The 23,726-nt window shown below is 43.9% G+C and overlaps 1 long non-coding RNA gene across 1 annotated transcript; it reads right to left on the bottom strand.

Annotated features, from left to right (window-relative positions):
- Positions 1-340: 340 nt before the first annotated feature.
- On the bottom strand, positions 341-23,634 carry LOC116973090. The gene is made up of 4 exons (XR_004411995.1): positions 23,332-23,634; positions 17,629-17,710; positions 12,874-13,048; positions 341-3,613 (listed from the first exon to the last, which is right to left on the bottom strand). It is a non-coding gene; the product is annotated as an uncharacterized LOC116973090 (long non-coding RNA).
- Positions 23,635-23,726: the final 92 nt, after the last annotated feature.

A 23,726-nucleotide genomic window follows, 5' to 3' on the forward strand; every position in this document is an offset into this window, starting at 1 on the left:
AAGCCTGTTTCCATGCTGCCTCTCTCTATGACGTTAGATAGATGGTGTTGAGATTCTCCTGTTATTTACACATGGTTTCGGTGTGCTCCCAGTGCATTTCCTTCAGGTTCTCCATATCGTCCCAAATGCTCCTTTTCCACTTTGAGGGTTTTGAAAACCAGAGATTTACAGGGAACAGTTGGGATGCTGTTTTGTTTAGTTTAGAGATACGGTGTAGAAACAGGCCTTTCGGCCCACCGAGTCTGTGCCGACGAACAATCACCCGTACACTAGTTCTATGTCGTACACACGAGCGGTAATTTACAGAAGCCAAATAACCTACAAATCTGAAAGTCTTTGGAATGTGGGAGGAAACCAGAGCATCCAGAGCACACCCATGCGGTACCAGGGAGAACGTACAAACTCCACACAGACAGCACCCGTAGTTAATGGGTCACAGTTAGATGCCCCCAGCATGTAGGTCACTGGTGGAATCTGAAGCAAATGCAGGGGGAATAAAAATGGGATCGAACCCGGTCTCTATCGCTGTGAGGCAGCAGCTCTTCTGCTGCGCCGCCGAGCATTTCTTCACAGAGACCTTGAATATACCTTTGAACATTATTCTAAGTTTGCCTGGTAATCTCTGGCTGGTCATGAAAAGTGTCTATTTCAGGAGTCTAGCATTGAGTCTAACAATATAGTCTCCCCTATGTACATGAGTATATTGGGGCCTCATTACTGTGGATGTGGGCCTGAGGAGAACAATAGTTTGCTTATCCTGGCAATGGATTTAAGAATTATTCAGAGAAAGAGTTGGTGATATCATTCTAATGTCTCCAGAAACCTGGTGCAAGATAGTCAAAGTCTCAGAAACACATCAGGGGTGGGATTACCTCTGCCCAGTAAACCATGAGTTTTGTCCCATATCTGATGTTAAGTATAAGGGACATTCTCATATAAACTTCAGTAAATCAATTGAAGATGAATAGGAACTACTCACAAACATGACCGTGCTGCAAAAGTGAAGTGCTTTTGTTGTTGGTGTGCAAATTGAACACAGGTAGAATCGTTTCCCATTGTCCTCTGCGTAGATTTATTCCTGCAGGAAGCTAACTGCAAGGTTAGGTAAGACTCCATTTAACTCGTATTTCTGCATTTTGTTGGGAGCATTGTGTTGGGACTGGAGAAGAGTAATGCATTACTAGTGTTGACACTCTGTTAAATCAAATGCAGTAGGGTCTCTTCTGTTCATTTAAATTTCCTTTCAGTAGAGAAATGACCCGATTAAATGTAAAATGCAATTGGTATCAGTTCACTGAAATGCATGCACAAAGAACAGCCTCTTCCAGCGATCAATCTCTACAGTGGAACCATGACATTAATGAGTGGAAGGAGTGCAAACTGCTTTGTGCCAATGTCTACTGTTCCCCCATCTGTTTGAAACTTGCTGAAACCAAATACATTCAACATATAAACAAAGCTTTTCTGTTGTGGCAAGACTGATAAAAATCCCAGCTACATAATGGAACATTTGTCTACAGTTATAATTTAAAAGCTAGCCCCATCAGGGAAAAACTGCTTAATCTTTTCAGTCTGTCTTTGCTATTAAATACATAACAGAAGCATTCAGACTCATTGTTGAACAAATCATTCATACTTGTATTATAAGCTGTTGTATTATAAGCAATAAAATATTGCAACTATGCCCACCCCGCCAAATAAAATGTTAACAATGAAAAGTACAATGCACTCTACCACAACTTTTGTTTAAAAAAAGTCTTGATGAAATTTGAAGTCAACAGGAAATGCAACTAAACACTTCAATGCTGGGGTTGCTTGTGATGGGTGGCAAATATTCAATTCCCCACAAAGTTTAAGGCAATTGTTAGCATTCTTTTGGAAGCAATATATTTGCCCCCTTGAACTGCGATGAGCATGTAGACATTTTGTAGGAAAAATAAATCTGATGTACAATAATATGAATAGGTTGTTCTGAAGAAAGGCATTAGCTGTTATGATTTATTGCCTCCATTCTCCTTACTGTCGATTCCCATCCCTTGACCCCAATGGGAACATGGCCAAAGGAATGGCAAATAGAATTTAACTCAGACTTGGATGAGGTTTTGCACTTTGGTATCTCAAACCAGGGCACAACGTGCACAGTAAATGGTAGAGCTTGCAAAAGTGTTATAGAACAGAGGTATCTGGTACAGGTACGTTGTTCTCTGAAAATGGTAACAGGGTGGTGTAGAAGGCATTTGGCATGCTTGCCTTCATTGGGAACACTGCAGTTTGGACATCATGTTGTAGCAATATATGTTGTTGGCAAGAACATATTTGGAGTACTGTGTGCAGTTCTGTTCATCCAGGATGTGATTAAATTGGAAAGGCGCATCAAAGATTTACTGGGAAGTTACCTGGATCTGCTGGTGTTATAGAGAGAGGCTGGGACTTTTTTTCCCTTGGAGCAGAGGACGCTGACTTTATTCAAGTAAACAAAATCACGAGGGATATGGATAAAATGAATACTCACTGACCTATTCCATGGGTAGGATTGTAATACTAAAGTTGAGAGGGATGAGATTTAATAGGGGGCAACTTTTTCACTCAGAGGATAGTCTGAATTGGGAATGCTGCCAGAGGAAGCTACTGAAACAGATAAAATGATGACTTTCAAAAGGCATTTGAAGAGATATAAATGGATAGGGATATGAACAGATGAGGCCAGAATACCAATTTGATTGGCACAGAATATACACTAGACTGGTTCTAGAAATAGCGCGTTTGTGATGAGGAGCTAAGCAGACCAGCACTCCATTCTCTCAGTTTCAAAGGGAAAGAGGGGATCTTATCAATCTTTACAAAATTGTTTTAGGATAGGCCTGCTGAAGAGAGATGCTCATCCCAAATGATCTTTTGAGGACCAGTCACAGTTTGAGAATAAATGATAGGCTGTTCAGGAATTGGATTCACTGGTGAATCTATGGAATTTACTACCAGAAAGGGCTGCGGATGTTCATTGAATTCATTCAAAATAGCAATCAATGGATTTCTGGATATTAAAGGATAAACGGTGTGGCATCGAGGAACAACATCAGGTTCGGCATTGGCCACACCAACACTTGCAGTAGGGTAAACTCACGTGATTAATTCTATTTACAGCGGTAAGAAAGTCCAGGACCACATGGGGGCGCTGTCCATCACCATCAGAGCACATATGTGATGATGCTCGCCATCTCAGGCTTCTCCCGGCAGCTTAGTCCTGTACTGGTCTTCGAAGGAGGTGGTGTGGCGATCTCAGGCTTCTTCCTGCAGTTGCTCCTTGCCTCGAGCAAGTGCCGATGGTACAGGTTTCTTCCTGGCAGCTCAGCTTTGAGCTTGAAGAGGCAACGCTGGCAGTCTCTGGATTATCCTGATGTCCAGACTTTGCCTCTGTGGGTGTGTGGTGGCCGCAATCCCTCGTTGTCTGGGGCAGGAAGAGGTTCTGGTGTCTCAGGCTTGCCCCAGCCACTCAGTCTTGGCCTCAAGTAGAGGTGCTAGCTGTCTAGGGCATCTTCCCGGAAGTCTAGCCTTGACCCTGACCGATAGCACTGGTGGTCTAGGGCTTTCTCCAGCGGCTCAGTCTTCCTCAAACCTGCAACAGGCAAACACAGCTAGCAGGGAGGTGCTTAATTCTGTCTCCCTTCCTCGCTTTCTTTATTACTTCCTCTTTCTTCTGTCATTCTCTCACCTTCTCCCAGTCTGTCTCGAATGCCTGGGTTTTATAGGGAGAAGGCTGACAAGGTTCAGGTAGCTAACCAACATCAGCTAATTGGACCGAGCTATTACCAGTGATGCTGGGGACTGGCTCTCCTGGCCTGGCAGTCAGTGATAGGGTTCAGAGACAGACAAGGAAGAGGGCGCTGTCACAATGGATTTTAAAGCAGAAAGACCTGGAGCCCTGATCTCAATGAATGGAGGAATAAACTCAAGCATTTGAATGATGCGCCTATTCCTTAAACACCTATCTTGAAAGGAAATCTACCATTCTGATTGGGCCTAGCCCACAGGAACCATATCAAGGTGATTGATTCTCTCAACCTTGCAAATGGCCCAGAAAGTCACTCAGTTGCACCATAAACACCGAGTTAAAACAGAGGGAATATAAACTGGATGGACCACCTGACTGTTGACCAAAGTAATACATCCAGATTCTGGAAAGTCCCTCTTAGTTCAGTTAACCTGTAAATCCCCCCTTCACAAACACCTGGGAACAGAACGGGGAGAGCAATCCAAAGTCTAGTCAAGCAAAACCTGTCATAGATGCCTCCAACTCAATCCCAGGGGACTTCACATGCCAGCAGCAGAAGAGACCTCCCAAATGTGGCAGCATAATTGTACACAGTGCCCATCGCAAAGGGTGTCTTGGTAGCACTGCCACGATCAGATGGGCTGAGTCATGAAGGACAAGTGCCAGACTTGGTGTGTAGAAGAAAGTGCAGAATCAAAATGAGAAATAAGCCGATTTGACCTCTTTCTTATCAGTCTACCAGTTGCAGAGTCTCATGTCCATGGTAGCATTAGTGGATGTGACCACGGTACAGTCCCATTTTTACATCAGGGATACCCTCCAGTGTGTTGAGGTACCACAACTATGCTAAAGAATGAGCGTCTATGAAATGTTGTTGTCCATCAACAGGAGAAAAATGCATATCGCCATAGTCTGTAACCTTATGGCAGCCCCTATTCCTCATTCTCCTATTCTTATCAAGCCAGAGGATCAACCTTGTTTCCCTGAGTTATACATAAGAACAAGTTGAGAGCAGCAACATGCGTTTCTAAAACTGAATGTCGGCCTACTGAAGTTATAACACTAAACAGCGTGCGTGTTAAATAACAACAAAATCAGCACGCAATAGGCAGAACGAAGTAATAACACAATAAACAGCAAAGTCAAAAGGTCATCAGTTTAGTTTAGAGATACAGTGTGGAAACTGGCCTTTCGGCACACCAGGTCCGCGCCAACCAACGATCACCTGTACACCAGTTTTATCCTACCCAATTAGGGGCAATTACAGAAGCCAATTATCTTAAAAACCTGCAAGTCTTTGTAATGTGGAAGGAAACTGAAACACCCGGAGAAAAACACAATGCACAGGGAGAACGTGCAAATTCCACACAGACAGCACCCAAGATCAGAATTGAACTGGGGCCTCTAGCTCTGTGAGGCAGCAACTCTACCGCTGCGCCATTGTACTGCCCTATCAATCGTCCCATAGTCAATCATAAATGGTGACGGACAATTTTACAGCAAATGGGGGTGTTGGCTCTGAGAACATCCTCATCCTTGACTACCTTGGCAAAGATGAATTATGAAGTCTAGTTCGAAGCATTCATATTCTGCCAGAAGGGCAGAGTGGAAATGATCTTTGCTTCCTCCAGAGATCCCACCTTCACATAAGCAAATCAACAGACAATTCAGCTCACTGCACATATTATCATTTAATAACGAAGAGCAATGGATGCAAAAATAAGGCAACTAGATCAGACAACACTCCAGAACTAATTGCACCTCTCGCTCAGCTGTTGCAGTACGGCTGCAATACTGGCATCTACTAACAATATGGAAAATTGTCCAGATATCCTGCTCACATAACGCAAGACAAATCCCATCTGGCGAATTACTACACAACTCTCAGCCATCAAGTGATGGAGGATGTTGCTGACGGTGCTGTCAACTGGCTCTTACTTATCAATGACTTGCTCAGCAATGCCCAGCTTGGAATTTGCCAGGATCCTCTGCACAGCCAACGTAGATCATAGAGATGATTTCCACGGATGAGGTTAGAATGGCTGCCGATGATATCAAGGCAGTATTTGACCAAGTGTGGCATCAGCAGAGCCATCTCCATTATCAAGGACCCCTATCATCCATCACACTACATCTTCTCCATTCTGCCATCTGGGAAGAGGTACAGGAGCATCAGCTGCAAAACCAGCAGGATGCTCCACAGCTTCTTCCCACAGGCAATAAGACTGGTTAACGGACTGTGTCCCCTCCCCATACATCATATACCAACACATCTAACCTCGCCCATACTTTGACAGCTCGGCACCTGTCAAAGTAAAGCCACTATTCGGTCTGAATGTCTGTTTTTATTTCAATTTTTAGGCCTACTTTTAGAAATGGTAATTAAATTTTTTTTTAAAGCTATATGTATTTATTCTGTTTTTATTAACCGCACTGATGGGAACTGATTGAGAAACAATTTTTTCGTTTCATCTGTGTATGTAAGTACTCAGTTAAAATGACATTAAAGTAAATACTGAATACTGAATACTGAATCAAGGAAAAACTTAAGTCACCAGGGGATCATGCCAGCAACTCACTCACTGCTGCCGCGGTGCTCCGGGCGCGGAGCCACCGCATTGTGGCCGGGGAGGCAAATAGCTCAGGTAGCTGCGAGCGGCCGCCGGGACCGGACAGCGAAACCGGCCGCCAACTCAGCGCCTTCTGCCGGCCCGCCTGCCAGTCATGGTGTCCTTCGGCACAGGCGCAACCGGTGGAGGTGACAGTTGGCGGGTAGCTACTGAGCGGAAGGCTGGCTGTTCCATCCCGGTGTCTGTCTGTCTGTCTCTCCCCCCTCCTCTTCCCCCCCACCATCCTCTCCCCCCCTCTCTCCCTCCCACCCCCCCTTCTCCCCCCCCCCCCATTATGAGATGTCCCTGAGCCAGGAAGTCCCCGTCCCTCAGACCTGAACCGGATAGGCGAAGATGTAGACTTCCCGATCCTCACTGCCTCCTTCCCGATCCTCACTGCCTATTTGATCAGTCCCTGGATAATGACAGAGATCTGGTCTGGAGCTGTGAGCATGCTGTCCAGTCGCAATAGGTGTAGTGACTGGACCCTCTGTGCAGATACAAGTGCCATCAACATGAGTGTTTTGAGCATAGATTGTTCCAGGTTGAGGGATCTGGCTGGTGGCCATCCCCTGAGGTATGTCAGGACCACACTGACATCCCATGTATGGGTGTACCTTGGTCTAGGGGGTTAGAGTTGTAAATACCCTTCATTAGTTTGACCATCAGCGGGTGGCACCCCATGGCCTGTTGTCCTGGAGCTGGTTTTAAATAGACAGGCAGGGCACTTCTAGCTGTGTTGATGGCTCTGTAGCTGAGTCCTTCATCGTGGTGAAGGTTCGCCAGGAATTCCAGTACGTTGGTAACTGTAGCGTTTGAGTAGGTGGTCCCTGTATCCAAGCAGTACTTCTCCCATTTTTTGATGCTGGACAAGTGCTGTTTTTTAGTGGATGTTCGGAGGGATGCTGACATGGTGTCGACGGTTTGTTATGATAATCCCAGTCCCAGAAGTGGTTTGTGCAGAATCTGCAACCCAGGAGTTTGATTTTTTCATGGCACGGGTGGCTTGTGCCCGACACTGGGTGTTAATAACTCTGGGTCACTGGGGATACCATCGGAGCTTCAACAACCATGTCATGGAGTATTGGGAACCATGGCTGTGTAGGCCAGTCGGGTACTATCAAAATACCTGAAGCAGAGTCCATTTGTATTGTGCGTAGTCCCCGACTGATGAGGCAGAAGGGAGGAAATGCATAGAAGAAGAATTTCCCCAATCCAGCGCAGACACATCTACCGCTGCTGCCTCAGGGTCTGGTTCCCAAGCGACATACATAGGTACCTGGTGATTTAGCTTTGATGCAAATAAATCGATATCTGGCGTGCCATATTGCTTGATAACTTTTGCGAAAAACGTGACCTGGTGTCTGCCACTGTATTTAGCTTACCTGGCAGGTAAGTTACTGATAGCCAAATATGTCTTTGGACACACCATTGCCAAATTGTGTTGACCAACTTGTCGCATGATACCGATTTTATGCCGCCCATATGGTTAATGTAGACCACCACCGTAGTATTATCTATTTGTAACCGTACATGCAAGTGATGCATATTTATGCATATGCTGTTAAACCATAAAAGTCACCCAACATCTCTAGATAATTAATGCCCAGTGTAAGTGGTAATGATGACTCTGGGTTAGTCCATCTACTACTTGTGCTGGATATAGAGTTAGTTGCTCCCCAGCCTTGAGCACTGGCGTCTGTTTGGATAACTGACGAAGGGTTAGTGATGATAATAGGCTGAAACTATGCCAAACGCTTTTTTGCCCACCACTGTAGTTCTGATATTGCTTCAGTGGGTAACTTCATGACACGATCATAATGACCTGTATGTCGTTTTTGGTACAAAGGTCCGAATTATGTAGCCGGAAATGCTGCTACCATTTTCCCAATTACTCTGTTACTTGTCGAGTAGTTGGTAGTTTGTTGACCATTAAATTGTTGCATGATTGTGCCAATTCAACTATTTTGTCTCTTGGCAATGTTACAGTCATGTAGACGGAATTAATTGTGAAGCCCAAGTAGTCCATGATTGTGGATGGCTTCAACTTAGATTTATCTGGATGTAAGACAATCCCAGGGTTTCGAATAACTATTTGGTAGCTGATACAGCTAACATAGTCAATTTCATGGTCTTGCCTACCATTTAAGATATCATCAAGATATGCCATGACAATATGTTTTTGTCTTCTGAATATTGCCAGAGCTGGTTTTAGTGTCTTGGTGAACAATTTTGGGCTGATGTGAACCCATTGGGTAACGCTTTAAACTGCTATAGCTGCCCCATCCAGGTAAATTTCAGGTATCTGCGATGATCATTGTGAATGGTACTAAATAGTAAACATCTTTAAGATCAATGCTTGCCATGAAGTATCCTTTGGAATTTAGTTGTTTGGCAGTAACAACCGTTTCCATTTTGAAAAGTATATACTTAACGAACATATTTAGTGAAGTTAAGTCAATGATGATGCGACATCCACCATCTTTTTTGGGTTTAGTGAATATATTTGATACGAATTGCAAGGGTTCAGGTTTTCCCATGATACCCTTCGTAATTAGTCTCACCAGTTCAGCTTGTCCCTCTCGTTTCTTTAACGGAGAGGAGAAAATACCCTCTGGGGTGAATGTTGACCTGGTGGCAATTTTTCTAGTTTGAATTGTATTTGTATCCACTAATGCCATTGAGTATATACTGATCGCTCGTGATAGACTCCCATGTGTTAGTATTACTCTATATGCTGGTAGGAACCAGACCCACCTACCTCCATGGTTATGGGTATTCTTCTGTTTCCTGCCGGTCCAACGAGTGTTGCACGTCGTCTGACGTGGCGGTGACGTTGGGGGGTGGCACATTTTCCATGGGGTCCGCTCTGGGCCCTGGTCTAAAGAAAGACTTTCGGTGATAGAATGCGGACCCCGAGCTTTCATCAGTCCCATATGGTAGACGTCGACTGATGGACGCGATGGGGTGCTGCTGCGTAGGAATTATTGTTTTTGGTTTGCTCGTCCCGGCCCTGCCCTCATGAGACCGAAAGTTTTTTAAAACCTTTTTCATGTCCTTCATATGCTTTGTGAGGTTTTTGCCAAAGAGCAGTGGGTCTGGCTCAGTGGCTGGGGTATGCACAACCCCGCAAATGTAGGATTTATGGCAGGTCTTATGATTTGTTTACGAAGGTTGTGGTCATCTCCGTATTTGTCCACGGAACGAGGAAAACGATGTGATGGCTGACGTCAGGCTTTTAACGGCCTCCTGCACGTGGGGTTTCCACGTAGCTGTCCACCACACCTAGCAGCTCTTCCTGATCCTGCACCCCTTGCATACTCCCGAGATCTTCAGCCATTGTCCCCTGTTCTTGACCAGCCCAGTCCTGGTCACCAAAGCTACCCTCGGGTAAGGAGGAAGCAATGGACAGTGCACAAGGCACTGTGGAGGGAGTGCCTGAACTCCGCCTGCGAGAGCGCCCCTCATGAAGCGCGTCTCGCTGGAGCTCTTGCTCCAAGAGCCGCTCCATGCGGCTCAGGCGGCTGTCTCCCCTCCCCGTGCGGGTGGAGAGACGTCCCCGTCCGACAAGTCAGAGCCACCGGCCGGACGCCTCTTCCGTGGCTTTACTTCCAGCCCGCTGCTCAGGCGCTAGCGGGGCTGGGCTGGGCTCGGCACGGTGTCGGGATAGCGGAGCGCCGGGTAAGCGGTCCTACCGCCTTGTTGCTGCCCCCCCCAGATGGAACGCTCCTCCGTGGAGTCGAGCGGGGGACAGGTCTGTTCTGTTGCTGCCCCCCCCCAGATGGAACGCTCCTCCGTGGAGTCGAGCGGGGGACAGGTTTGTCTAAGAGCCTTTCTTCTCTGCCTGAAAGCAGAAGGCTCCCTGTGAAAGAAAAACCCGATCTCAGAGCTTACCTGACGGTCCGTTCTTTCACCTCCGTAGCGGGAGCGCCTGACTCCCGCTGCGCCGCTGTTGCTCTGCTGAACGTAATGCCGCGCATGCGTGCTGAGCGGGCTCTTCACGGAATCACTCACGTGACTCCGAAGTAAAATCTGACAATGTGCACTTTAACCATATGTGATTTTTTCTATTACAAATCTCAAATTGTGTAGTACAGAGGCAAATAAATAAATGATGGGTCTTTGTCCCAAACATTATGGAGGGTACTGTACTCTTGACCTTGAGTTGCATTACCATTGGGGCAGGGGGGGGGATTACATGGAATGGTTACTATCACCAGAAATTCAACTGCACCAGTGACGCAAAGAAATTGCCAAGGAGACGAGCTCGCAATGTCACAGAGAGTACTCTTTCTGTAGTGGTTCCCTACACCTTAGAATGATGGTGCAAATACAAATTTATATGAAGAATATGACACAAGTACACATCACCACAATGTTCTTCCTTATTGCCTAAAGATATTGATCATGGCATCCTGCAGTAATAATTTCTACGCCGAACTAATGTTTTCTAACCTGTGTTCACTTTGTGCATGGTATAAGACCATAAATAACATGGCCCAGACATCTCACATCCAGTTCCTACTGATTCACAGCTGATTAATCTCAGATGAATCTTTCATATACTCCTGCACTGAAGAACAGAAACATATAGAACCCACATCCCTGTTCCTAAGGTAGACAAAAATGCTGGAGAAACTCAGCGGGTGAGGCAGCATCTATGGAGCGAAGGAATAGGTGACGTTTCGGGTCGAGACCCTTCTTCAGACTGATGTGGAGGTGGGGGGTGGGGGGTGGGAACAAGAAAGGAAGAGGCGGAGACAGTGGGCTGTGGGAGAGATTGGAAGGATAGGGGAAGGAGGGAGAAAGCAAGGACTACCTGAAATTGGAGAAGTCAATGTTCATACCGCTGGGGTGTAAACTACCCAAGCGAAATATGAGGTGCTGCTCCTCCAATTTGCAGTGGGACTCACTCTGGCCATGGAGGAGGCCCAGGACAGATAGGTCTGATACGGAATGGGTGGGGGAGTTGAAGTGCTGAGCCACTGGGAGATTGGGTTGGTTAAAGCGAACTGTGCGGAGGTGTTGGGTGAAGCGATCGTCAAGCCTGCTCTTGGTCTCATCACTGTAGAGCAGTTGACACCTAGAGCAGCGGATGCAATAGATGAGGTTGGAGGAGGTGCAGATGAACCTCTGCCTCACCGGGAAAGACTGCTTGGGTCCTTGGATGGTCAAGGGGGGAGGTAAAGCGACAAGTGTAGCATTTCCTGCAGTTGCAAGGGAAAGTACCAGGGGTGGGGGTGGTTTGGGTGGGAAGGGACAAATTGAGCAGGGAGTTACGGAGGGAGCAGTCTCTGCGGAAAAGCCAAAAGGGGAGGAGATGGAAAGATGTGGCCACTGGTGGGGTCCCATTGGAGGTGACGAAAATGTCGGAATATCTGTTGTGTGTGACGACTGGTACGGTGGAAGGTGAGGACAAGGGGGACTCTGTCCTTGTTATGAGTGGGGGGGATGGGGAGTGAAAGCAGAGCTACGGGACATAGAAGGGACCTTGGTGAGGGCCTCATCTATAGTCGTTCCCTAAAGAATGAGAACATCCTGGGAGCAGATGCGGCGCAGACGGAGGAATTGGGAGTATGGGATAGAGTCCTTACAGGAAGTAGGGTGGGAAGAAGTGTGGTCCAGATAGTCAGTGGGTTTGTAGTAGATGTCGGTCAGTAGTCTGTTACCTGCGATGGAGATAGTGAGGTCTAGAAACGGTAGGGAGATGTTGGAAATGGTCCAGGTGAATTTGAGTGCCGTATGGAAGTTGGTGAAGTGGATGAAGTCAGTGAGTTCTGCATGGGTGCAGGAGGTAGCACCAATGCAGTCGTCAATGTAGCGGAGGTAGAGTTCGGGGATAGGGCCACGGTACGCCTTGAACAGGGATTGCTCGACGTACCCTACAAAGTGGCAGGCATAGCTTGGGCCCATACGCCCGCCCATAGCTACGCCTTGGATTTGGAGAAAATAGGAGTAGTTAAAGAAAAAGTTGTTATGGGCAAGGCCCAGCTCCGCTAAGCAGAGGAGTGTATCGGTAGGTTGGTTCTGCGGTCGAGGAAGAAACGGAAGTCTTTAAGACCCTCCTGGTGGAGGATGGAGGTGTAGAGTGACTGGACATCCATGGTGAAGATGAGGGAATGGGGGCCTGGAAAACGGAAGTCATGGAGGAGACGAAGAGCGTGTGAGGTGCCTTGGACATAGGTAGGGAGGGATTTGACCGGGGTGGGGGGATAAGATGGAGTCGTGGTATGCGGAAATAAGTTTGGTGGCACAAGAACATGCAGAAACAATGGTTCAGAAATAAGAACCCTGTTCCTAATGTCAGATCCCCTTCCACACGGATTACAGATTGACTGTGGCATTCCCATTATAATGTTGCCTATTTAACAATCTCTGGTTGTAGTGATGCGCAAGGTGCTAGTTGAGTGAGGAACCCGAAAGCCTGGGAACCATGGGCCTGCAATATTAAATACACAAAACATTGTAATGTACAGTACTGAATTGAACACTGACCGCAGGAAAAATCCAGCATTGCAAGAGCCTTAACAGGTGGGAACATAAGGATAAGTGCAGGCCATTCGGGCACTTGTAACTGGCTCATTTCCACTGGAGAGGTGTTGTTGACAGGTCAAATAGCGAAGAAGACTCAGCCACCTTTCTCCTCAAACACTGGGTCCTGAGTTTTGACCTGGCTGACAGAGCACAAGTTGAGAATGGAAACTGGGATATTCCTGGTCAACATCATCCCCCTAAGCTGGCTTTTGTTCTTGTTTCCATATTCCTGCTTTCATCCTACCGCTAGTAAACAAATTCCACCCATGAGACAATGATGCCCCCCAGTGTGTCAGGAGGTATGTAAATGATGAATTGAGAGAATTATAAGAATTATAAGAACTGGACTCCACAAGTCTGCTGCATCACTCAACGAGATCACAGTTGATATGATCAAAGTTTGTTTCTTTAATGCCCTTACCTAACAAAAGGAATTACATTTTCACTTGATACACACCCTTCCAAGAAGTATGTTCAAGATTTCCACGAACCCATGTGTGAACAATCACCTTCCACCTTCAACCCTGACTGGCTAAAGTTAACCCTTCTGTGCTGCATTCTAAGTCAGACAGAACACCACAGTGTTTCCAATCATTTCAAATATCTCAAAATTGCCTCTTGGCCTGTCAAATTGAATATCAACCCAAATAAATCAACCTTTCCCCAAAACATAATCCTTCTGTGAACACAACAAATTTAGATTCACTGTGCGGGAAAGTGTGATATGCAGTTGTTGAGAGGTTTTGTTGGTAGAATTTGTTCATCAACTGGAGCAGACCAAAACTTGACGTATATCATTGGGTGTGGTAAAACCCAAGCACAAAATTGAATCCATTTGTATACCAAACTTTAATTAGTTTCTGTACTGGCTGAAAAATTTCAAGCAGAATTTTTGGTCTTGGCTTTCACTTGTTCAAAGCTGAAGCAGGTTGATCTTTCAATGAAATGATGCCTTGACCCATTTTGTTCCTATTAAATATTCTCTATTTTCCCACCAATGGTTTTATACCATGTTATTTCAATTGATGGCGAGTGCTGGCTGTGGCCCTATAACAATGGATTAATTACTTCAGGCCCATCCCATTCAAAGCATGAAATCCGAACATTCCCAGTTCCCTTCCCCAAGGGGCGGATGTGCTTTGGCCCAGGTTCTGTAAATCTCTCCATCTCTTTCTCCTCTTAGGTGTTCTACTGCTTTGAACAAAAACGTGGCCACCAAATCTAAATCAGTTTAGTTTCAAACTTTGTTTCAGACTAGTGCTGTCATGCACCTTAATCGCCACACAATACTGAAGGTATCAATACAAAAGCAAGCAGTTGTTTGCTGCGAAGAAACCCAAATTCACTTTCTTTACATAAACTTATTAGTTTTCATGCAGCCTCGCATGCTTGGTACATACAATCAGAAGGATGTGGAGGCCATCAATGGATATTTTTAGGGTGGAGATTGATAATAGACTTGATGGGCCTAATTCTGCTCCAAGAACTTATGAACTTATGAATCATTTTCAGGCAAAACCATGGGTCAAAAGATGTTGTTCTTTTTGGAGTGCACGGCAGCTTGCAGCTGTAAACATCTGACTGAAAGCTCAGTTTGCTCTCTCAAAGCTTCCAGTCGAGGATGTTTACAGTAGCACTTACTGTCAACAAACAGCTGCTGCTCTGTCTGGTGTAACATGTCACACCGACCAACAGGAACAACCAGGAAGCTCGAAATGGCCTGAACACAACAGAGGGAAAAAAACCACTCAAAGGCGGTCAATGGGGCATGGAACGCCATGAGCACGTTGAGCACGAAACAAAAATGCAGAAAAGCTCTGGAAGCTGCACAAGGTGGAAACAATTATACATTATGGCTTTCTTAACAGATACAGAAACGTAAAAAAAGTTGCTTTGGCCAACAACAGCAGGCAATTAAATCCTTGTAGTATGGTTAACATACAAATTTTTGATGACGTGGTGGTACTGAAGGAGTCTGGTACTACACAGACTCCTTCATTCCTCCCTGCACACCATAGAAACAGTACCTGAATAACTTCAATTCACAACTCCAGGGCAGTTCTTCCTTCCTTGAAGCATAATCAGGCTTTGCACAGTACGTTGGCAGAACAGAAAGTCACAGGTGCAGAGTACAAACAGCACAGCCTGCTGTGCTGCAGCATGCAATGGTATAGTCATTAAATTAAGATCATCTTGTTCCCCCCCCCCCCCCCATTACAAAACCATTCTTTAGTCTTTTACATTGTTCGGATTAAAGGACTAGTTGTATTATTTCTTCTTTGGCTCTTTCTGGATGGTCTTTAATTAAATTCAAAGATGGTGCCTGGGGAGAGCTTTTCTTTCTTGCTAATCAAAACTTAAAACTTTAAAAACTGTGCCTCTAACCACAGGAGGTAGGAAACGACTCACTATTATGATGTGAAATAAGCAGTCGTTGGAATCTAGTCCACGACTTGAAACACAGGACCGTTTATCAGTAGTTCAATTTAAAAAATATATATTATTTTGCTCGAGCAGTATTTATTCCAGAAACAAAGGACTAAAAGACTAAATTTCCAAAAAGTAGGTGAAGCGGATGAATAATTCCGAAGCAGCCTGATATTGAAACTGCTATCAAAGCCTCCTGGCAACCCGCATATTTTCATTGGCTTAGTCAGTGGCAAAACAAAGCAGAGCTTCATTGCGGCAATGCAACCCTGCATTCCCCGAATGCTTTAACATTGGCCTGCTGTACAAGCTTAGAATGGGATGGACAATACATTTTGTTAACTATCACACACGTTGTTCACCAAGGCTCAATTCTAAACATTGCCAGCTGTAAACACACACAAAAAATGATTTACTTGTTAGTAGTCAGCAAGTAAACAAAATGTAAAAGTTCAAAATAGTTCAAAAGCTAAATTTTTTAAAGAGATTTTATCATGTTGGCACCAGGTTATAATGTTCTCAATCTCCTTTCTGTATTGCATGCATTTAATAGATGCATCATTACTTGTTATCATTACTTGTTTTGTGGCTCACTACGGTGGTGTAATCTGCAAACTTGTAGGAGTATAATGCGAATATAGTAGGGGGCTGAGAACACATGTCTCTCAGAGAATTATTGTGTAGGATGATTGTCACCTGTCTTCACTGATTGTTGTTTGGGGATCGAGTTGTAGAGATGAGTGCTGACTCCAAGTTCCACAAGTTTGGAGAGGAGCTTGGGTGGGGTAATGGTATTGAAAGCAGAGCTCTAGTCTATGAATAGGAGTCTGACATAGGTGTCCTTCTTATCCAGGTGTTCTTTTTCACTTGCAGTTCAGATAAAGGGTCCTGAACTTGAAACACAGATTTAGTTTGTTTCTCAACTGAAGCTGTTCAGAACTGCTGAGTCCTTCTAGCATTCTCTACTATGTTTTGGTTTTCTGGCTTCAATTATTAATAACTTTTTAATATGCATATTATAAACGGTTTTAATTTAATAGGTAGAATTTGTAGACACAATATGCTGAAGTAACTTAGGTCAGGCAGCATTTCTGGACAAAAGGTATAGGTGATATTTCAGGTCAAGACTCTTCTTACCTGGGTAACTGGACTACCACTCTAAGATTCCAGATTACCAGTTTAGTTTAATCTACCTAATTAGCTAATAACAATATTCAATAACATAACTTACTTTTCAGCATAAACAGACCCTTTAAAATAACATATTCTACACACATTGTCAATTTATCCTAATTTACCTAAATAAGTTCACTTATTGTTTTAAGACAATTCGCCAACATTGGACTTGTAAATCATAGATGATAGACACTGGTTTGGTAAATGGAGCACTTACAAGTCAACGACTTATTTCAAAGAAACTTCCAATAGCACTATGTTTTCCTACTCTTCAATATTTGCAAATAGAAATGTCAACATGAGCATGTGTGTTGAGTGTTCCTGCATTTCTCAATTAATAATCACCCCCAAAGCTCCATTAGTTAAAGGAATTAATTTATCTCAGCAGCGAAGGGGAAGTTCCTGCTCACAACCAGCTCAAGGACTCACCCGACTTAGAACAATGGGGTGGAAAGAGCTTCCCAAATGCAGGATTGGCAACAATTTTGTTGAGGAATTTAGGTACTGAGTACAATTGGATGGAATCACAAAAAAGCAGCCAACCACATCTCCACAATGAGTACGATTAACAGAATGAACTTTCAAACATCTATTAAATGCAAGGTACACAAAAATGCTGGAGAAACTCAGCGGGTGCAGCAGCATCTATGGAGCGAAGGAAATAGGTAACGTTTCGGGCCGAAACCGGTCTGAAGAAGGGTTTCGGCCCGAAACGTTACCTATTTCCTTCGCTCCATAGATGCTGCTGCACCCGCTGAGTTTCTCCAGCATTTTTGTGTACCTTCGATTTTCCAGCATCTGAAGTTTCTTCTTGAACACATCTATTAAATGCATGCAGGTATGAGGTTATTTCTTCCCATTATTCTCAATCTCAAACATTGTAGAACAGTGGGACATTTTGTCCCAGCAAGTGTCATTTTTTCAATCTGCCAATTTCAATCATTCTATTGGAAGGCCAAGCTCATAGATTTAATTGACTCCAACAAAAAAGGTTTAAACTTCATTGTTTAATTCATTATTTTCCCAGTTCAACTGGCAACTCATTAAGTTAGAAAGTCGTTGCTCAAAACGCACTCTTCAGCGGTAATATTTAAACTTTGTTTTCACACATACCGAGGGTGCTTTATCAGAAAACTGTCAGGTGTGGTGTTAAATGGGAATCCGCCTTCCATCTCAGGTAACCGTGGAAAGATGGCTGCACAATATGAGAAGAGTAAAGAGTTATTATCCAGGAATCCTGACTACTATCTGGCCTTCGACAAACAACAACCCACAATCAGGAAATTATCACGAGCAGTTTGAGAGACTTTCCATCATGCAAACTGGCATTTGCCATATAGCAAGTACAGTTAGACCTCCCAAGTGATGAATTGGCTATGATATGATGGGAAATGCTGCAGAAATGTTCTTTCAAACATAAGGTCTCCAATTTCAAAAAACAGATTTACTGTTGTACTCAGCAGAAATAACTCTAGTCATTATTTCAATGGGAACAAAAGATTCAGAAATCCAATTCACAACAGAATGCACTAAATGTGTAGGAAGAAACTGCAAATGCTGGTTTAAACCAAAGAAAGACACCCTGAATAAGGGACTTGAGCCAAAACGTCACCCATTCCTTCCCTCCAGAGATGCTGCCTGTCCGCTGAGTTACTCCAGCTTTTTGTGTCCAGAATGCACTAAAACCAGTAAGTTCGCAGAATATACAGGTGTAATGCCCAGATTCAACTGATCCAGCAATCAAGAGATTTAAGAGATTTCTTTGTATCAGCTGCTAAACTGATGAATTCTGCCCCTCAGAATTTCCTTCAGAAACTTTTTTTTATCACTGATGTTGGGCTCACCAACTTATAGTTCCTTGGTTTGCCTTGCAGCCCTTCTTTAAAAAAGGCATAACACCCTCCAGTATTCCGCTACCTCACCTGTGGCTAACAAAGACACAATAATCTTTATGAGGGCCTCAGTAACTCCTTCCCTTGTTTACACAACTTTTGAGTATACACTTTGTCAGGTCACAGAGATGTATCCTCCTTAATGTGCTTCAAGACCCCCAACACCTCATCTCTTGCAATGTTGACATGCTTCATGACATCACTGATCTCATTCCGAAACTCACTCGGTTCTCCACGCTATACAGATGAGAAATATTCATTGATGGCCTCACCATTCTCCTGTGGCTCCACACATAGGTAACCACATTGATCATTAAGGGAATCTATGATCTTCCAAGTTACCTTTTGTTTACTACCTTGTAGAATCACTTAGAGAAGAAGGTCCCAACCTGAAACATAACCCATCCATGTGTCCAGAGATGCCACCTGACCCGCTGCGTTATGGCAGCACTTTGTGTTTTACTCAAGATTCCAGCATCTGCAGTTCCTTGTTTCTACTTCTCCCTTACCTTATCTGCCAGAACTATCTCATGCCCTATTTTTACCTTGCTGATTTCCTTCTTAATGTATTCCCACATCTCTTTAATTCCTCAAGGAATTTGCTTGATCCCAGATGTCTATATCCAACGTGCTTCCTTCTTTACCTCAACCAAGGGGAAATATCCTCCCCATATCTACCATCATAGCTAAGTTGTGATCATCTATTATTCTCGACTTCAGCGAAGAGTCCTATCCTATTCTCCTCACTTGACAGACCTATCTTCCCAGATACTATTGTGTTTTGGGTTTAGGTAGTGCTTTAAGTGTTTTGATATCACATTAATTACTATAGATTACAACATTTTCCCCAACTACCAATGTCAGGAGCAATCAGCAAGTCCCTTTTTTCGTTTTCCTTTCTTTCCTAAATATTACAGTCAACTTGTTTGTCTGCAATCATCAGGAAATGTCCAAAAACGATACCATTCTGGAAGATCATAATCATTGCATGCAGCATCGCCATCCCTTTGAAAACTCTTGGTTTTAAACAATAAAATATTCCTGGTATTTATCAACTTTCAGTCTCCTTAATATCTTGTGTTTTTTTAAAACAAATTACTTATATTTATTTACTTCCTGGTCCTCCAATATTTTGGTACGTTTTGGGGGCTTTCTGTGAAGATAGACGCAAAGTGTTGTTTGAATTTTCTGTCATTTTCTTATAGCTATTATGATTTTCCAGTCTCTTATGTACATTGTTCTCGCTAGTCTTTCTCTTCTTAAGGTCTTACAGTATTTTTTTATTCTTGCCAGATTGGAAAAGATTACGGTGTTTTTGAATGAATAATTTTCCGAGTAGCTCTTTTGTACATTTATAAAATATATTTTGAGCTGAATAATGCCCTGGGAACATTAATCACTTTCTTAATGGGCAAAAGAATCCTCAATCTAAAGATGGTATGTGAAACAAACTAACACTTCTCAGTGTTTTTAATTGGAAGCCAAATCAATATACATATGATTACTTTTTGAAATAGGGCTTAGACAGGATTTTCCCAACAAATGTTACTAATCTCCTCCAACTTTATCAAAATAGTAGTGGGGAATATTGTTGACCTTATCGCCTCCAAATCTGGGGAGGTGCACATAAATCAGAAGTCCAGTGACCTTGGATCAAAAATATGCAGACTGGACTAGAAGGGACTGCAAATGCTGGAGCCTTGAGCAACAAACACAGTGTGGGAGTAACTCAACTGGTCAGTCAGCATTTTTGGAGGGAATGGATAGGTGACATTTTGGGTCGGGACTCTTATTCCTTGAAATACAATATTCAGTTAGACAGAGCTGGGACATAACTGAACAGCCCGCTGAGTCTCACAACCTAATTTTACACATGCAATGTGCTCACTTTGGCAAAATATGAGACAATTATACATACCGCATTCAGTCATCCAGGAGAGAATGGTAGGTGCATTTTACTCAGAAGTTACTCCAAAGCTTTCTATTGTTTCACACAATTAGATATATTCGAATTGAAATAAGAAATCCAGTGACAGATTTCCTCCATCTTCTCCATTACATGGCTTTCCTAGTAGTCATGTCAGTAATTTTAAAATCCCCAAGCAAGTCCCAGCAACAGACACTGACTTTAGTGCAGCTGGGTACACAGCAAATTAAATTGGATGTGCTAATTAATAACAATTCTGCTGCTTAAGAGGGTTCCTCAGTATAAATGCCTCGAGAGTGAGTGTATTTTCTGTGGAATCGGACAGTGCAGTCAGACTTGGTTCTATCCACTACATGTATAATAATAATAATAATTTTATTTATAGAGCACTTTAAAAACAACCATAGTTGCAACAAAGTGCTGTACATTACTAATCATTGACAAAAAAGTTAATACACACCAATAATAACAATTAAAAGATGGAGTAAGTAAAGATATTCAAAATAAAGAAATATTAAAAACACTAAAAACAGGAGCAAAGTCTCATGCATGGTCAAAAGCCAGGGAGTATAAATGTGTTTTAACACTGGCTTTGAAGATGGACAGTGAGGGGGCCTGTCTGACGTGCAACGGCAGAGCGTTCCAGAGTGCCGGAGCAGCAACAGAGAAGGCTCTATCCCCTCTGAGCTTCCGCTTAGACCTCGGTACCTCCAGGAACAGCTGATCAGCTGACCTGAGGGACCGGGCAGGAGCGTATGGGTGGAGCAGCTCAGAGAGGTAAGGCGGGGCGAGCCCATTCAGAGATTTAAAAACAAATAACAGAATTTTAAAATGAACTCGACATGTAAGTGCAAACTATTCTTTTGCATGGTCCCACTGAGCTATAAATTATTATTTTCTAAATAGAGTTTTTTAAAGTTATTTCTAAATTTACTTCCTCCACTTTTATATTTAAGATAACAATTTGCAATGCAAAATTAAACACTCCTTTTTAGCTAATTGATTTTAATACTGTAGATTCTAATTATGTTGAAGATGGACACAAAAAGCTGGAGTAACTCAGCAGGACAGGCAGCATCTCTGGAGGAAGCAATGGGTGACGTTTCGGGTCGAGACTCTTCTTCCTTTACTTATGAAAAATTATAATGTTAACATCCAAAAGATGCCTAAAATCCCATGATCCATGGAGTTGGACATGTCAACCACACTTAGAATTTCAACGGGGATTAATACAAATTTCAGGCCTGAATATGTATTTAAACTTATCTTAAGAAAGAATGAAACTGAAGTAATTTATATCAAAATGTAATGCCCCTCTTGGAGTGACTGCAGGATGTCTGAAAGGGAGGGTGAACAGCCTGAGAATCTAGTACATGTTGGTACCAATAACATGAATAAGGATGAGGTTCTGTAACATGGGTTGAGAGAGCAAGGTCGCTGTTTAAAGAGCAGGACACAAAGGGAATATTGGATTGCTTCTGGTGCTGTGAGCTAGTGAATATAGGAATAGGCTAGGTCTGATGAATGCATGGCAGCTGGGATGGTACAGAAGAATGGGCTTTAGGTTCCTGGATCTGTGGAACAATTTCTGGGTAAGACAGGATCAGTTGAAGAGGGAGGAGGTTTGTTTTAAGCAGAATGAAATCATCCTTGCTTGGGAGGTTGGCTTATGCTGTTAGGGAAGTTTGGAAGTGTGGAAACAGGCCCTTCAGCCCACGGAGTGGGCTTTTAAGAACCAATGATCACCCATACACTAGCCATATCCTACACACTAGGGACATATTTTACTGAAGCCAATTAACCTGCAACTTAAGCACCTGGAGAAAACCTGTGCAAATGCCGTACAGACAGCACCCATAGTCAGGATTGAACCTGTGTCCCTGGTGGTGTAAGGCAACAACTCTACCACTGCACCACTGGGCTAACAAGGAAGGGGGAAGCTTCAAATGGAAAGGTACAATAGCCTGGAGGAGAAATGGTTTGTAAGTCTAGAAGGCAGAACAAGCAAGTAGGTGAACACCAAGGGAACTCTGAGCTAAATTGCTTCTATTTTAATGAAAGGAATATCTATCAAAGAAGATTAATTACAGCTTTGCACCCAGGGGTCTACAATCCTGTTGCCGTCACCAAGGCGTGGTTAAAGGAAATGCAGCACCAGCCGATATACCATTTTTAGGGGAGGGGGAGGGGGATAGTAAAAGGGAAGTAGATATTGCACTGCCCATCAAAGATTACGTTGCTCAGTACTGAGCGAGTATAATAGTAGAAGGCACCTCAAATGAGGCAAAAAGGGTGTCGCCACTTTGCGGGTAAACAGACCACCCAGCGGCCAACAGGAGAGTGGAACAGAAAAATCGACAGATGTCAAAGAAAAGAGATACAATAAAATGGGATACAAGGGTTATCAATTTCCCGAATATTAATTAGGATTGCTTTCGTGTGAAAAGCTCGGGGGGGTATTTGGAGGTGTGGAGGGGAACGCTTTGATTGATGCAGTACATAGCTGGTCCAACAAGGCACCTTATTCCGGGGGAAATATCTAAACAGCTGATCAAGTGGAGGGAGAGTCCGCGGAGGGTCGTGTTAGAGATGATGTCATTTACCCTGTACACTTTAATGCGGTTACGGGAAAGGCATAGGGATGAACTAGAAAAAAACGGTCTTAAATTGGGAGGGGCAAATATTCCAATTTCATTGAAAGGGTGATTCGGATTATTAATGATCACCTGGGAAGACGGGTTCACGATGTGATGCAGATGTATTAATTGATTTACATCGATTATAGTGACTTCTAGCTCTCCGTTTTCATGGTAACAGAGTTGACAAGTTGCACAAATTCTGCGCGAGTTTACTTCTACACTCCGATATTAAATAGACACTTCCGGATGATGGTTTAGCGAGAACAAATTAAAGCACAGTAAAAGTAACCACTAAAGTAATGCATGCGTTGGTTTGCGGAATTATTGCGGTGAATTGTCGAAAGGAAGTTCCTCTCACCTGTGTTTGCACCACGTCCTCCGGCAACTCTTCTCAAGGTCGCCCTGAGTTTCCGAGTCCTTCAGAAACAACACACAAACTTGAGTTCCTGATGGGGCGGGCGGAAGCCGAGCTTGTGGGGGGATGTTCCTCTCCCTTGTACTGACCTTCCCCCCGGGAGCTATTCACTCAGTCAATCTGTCCCCTGCCCTCCGCGCGGAGTGTGTCCTTCACCGCTGACAGCCGCGTCTCCACCCCCACCTTTCGGGCACAGTCCCATATTCCCAAAGTGTCCCCCAGCACGGGAAAGCCGTCCCAAATGGGGAAGGGGGGGGGAGGAGGAAAGGGGAAAGGAAGGGGTGAAAGGAAGGGGGGAAAGGAAGGGGGGGAAAGAAGGGGGAAAGGAAGGGGGGAAA

The sequence above is a fragment of the Amblyraja radiata genome, chromosome 5 (assembly GCF_010909765.2).
Source record: "Amblyraja radiata isolate CabotCenter1 chromosome 5, sAmbRad1.1.pri, whole genome shotgun sequence".
NCBI classification, from domain to species: domain Eukaryota; kingdom Metazoa; phylum Chordata; class Chondrichthyes; order Rajiformes; family Rajidae; genus Amblyraja; species Amblyraja radiata.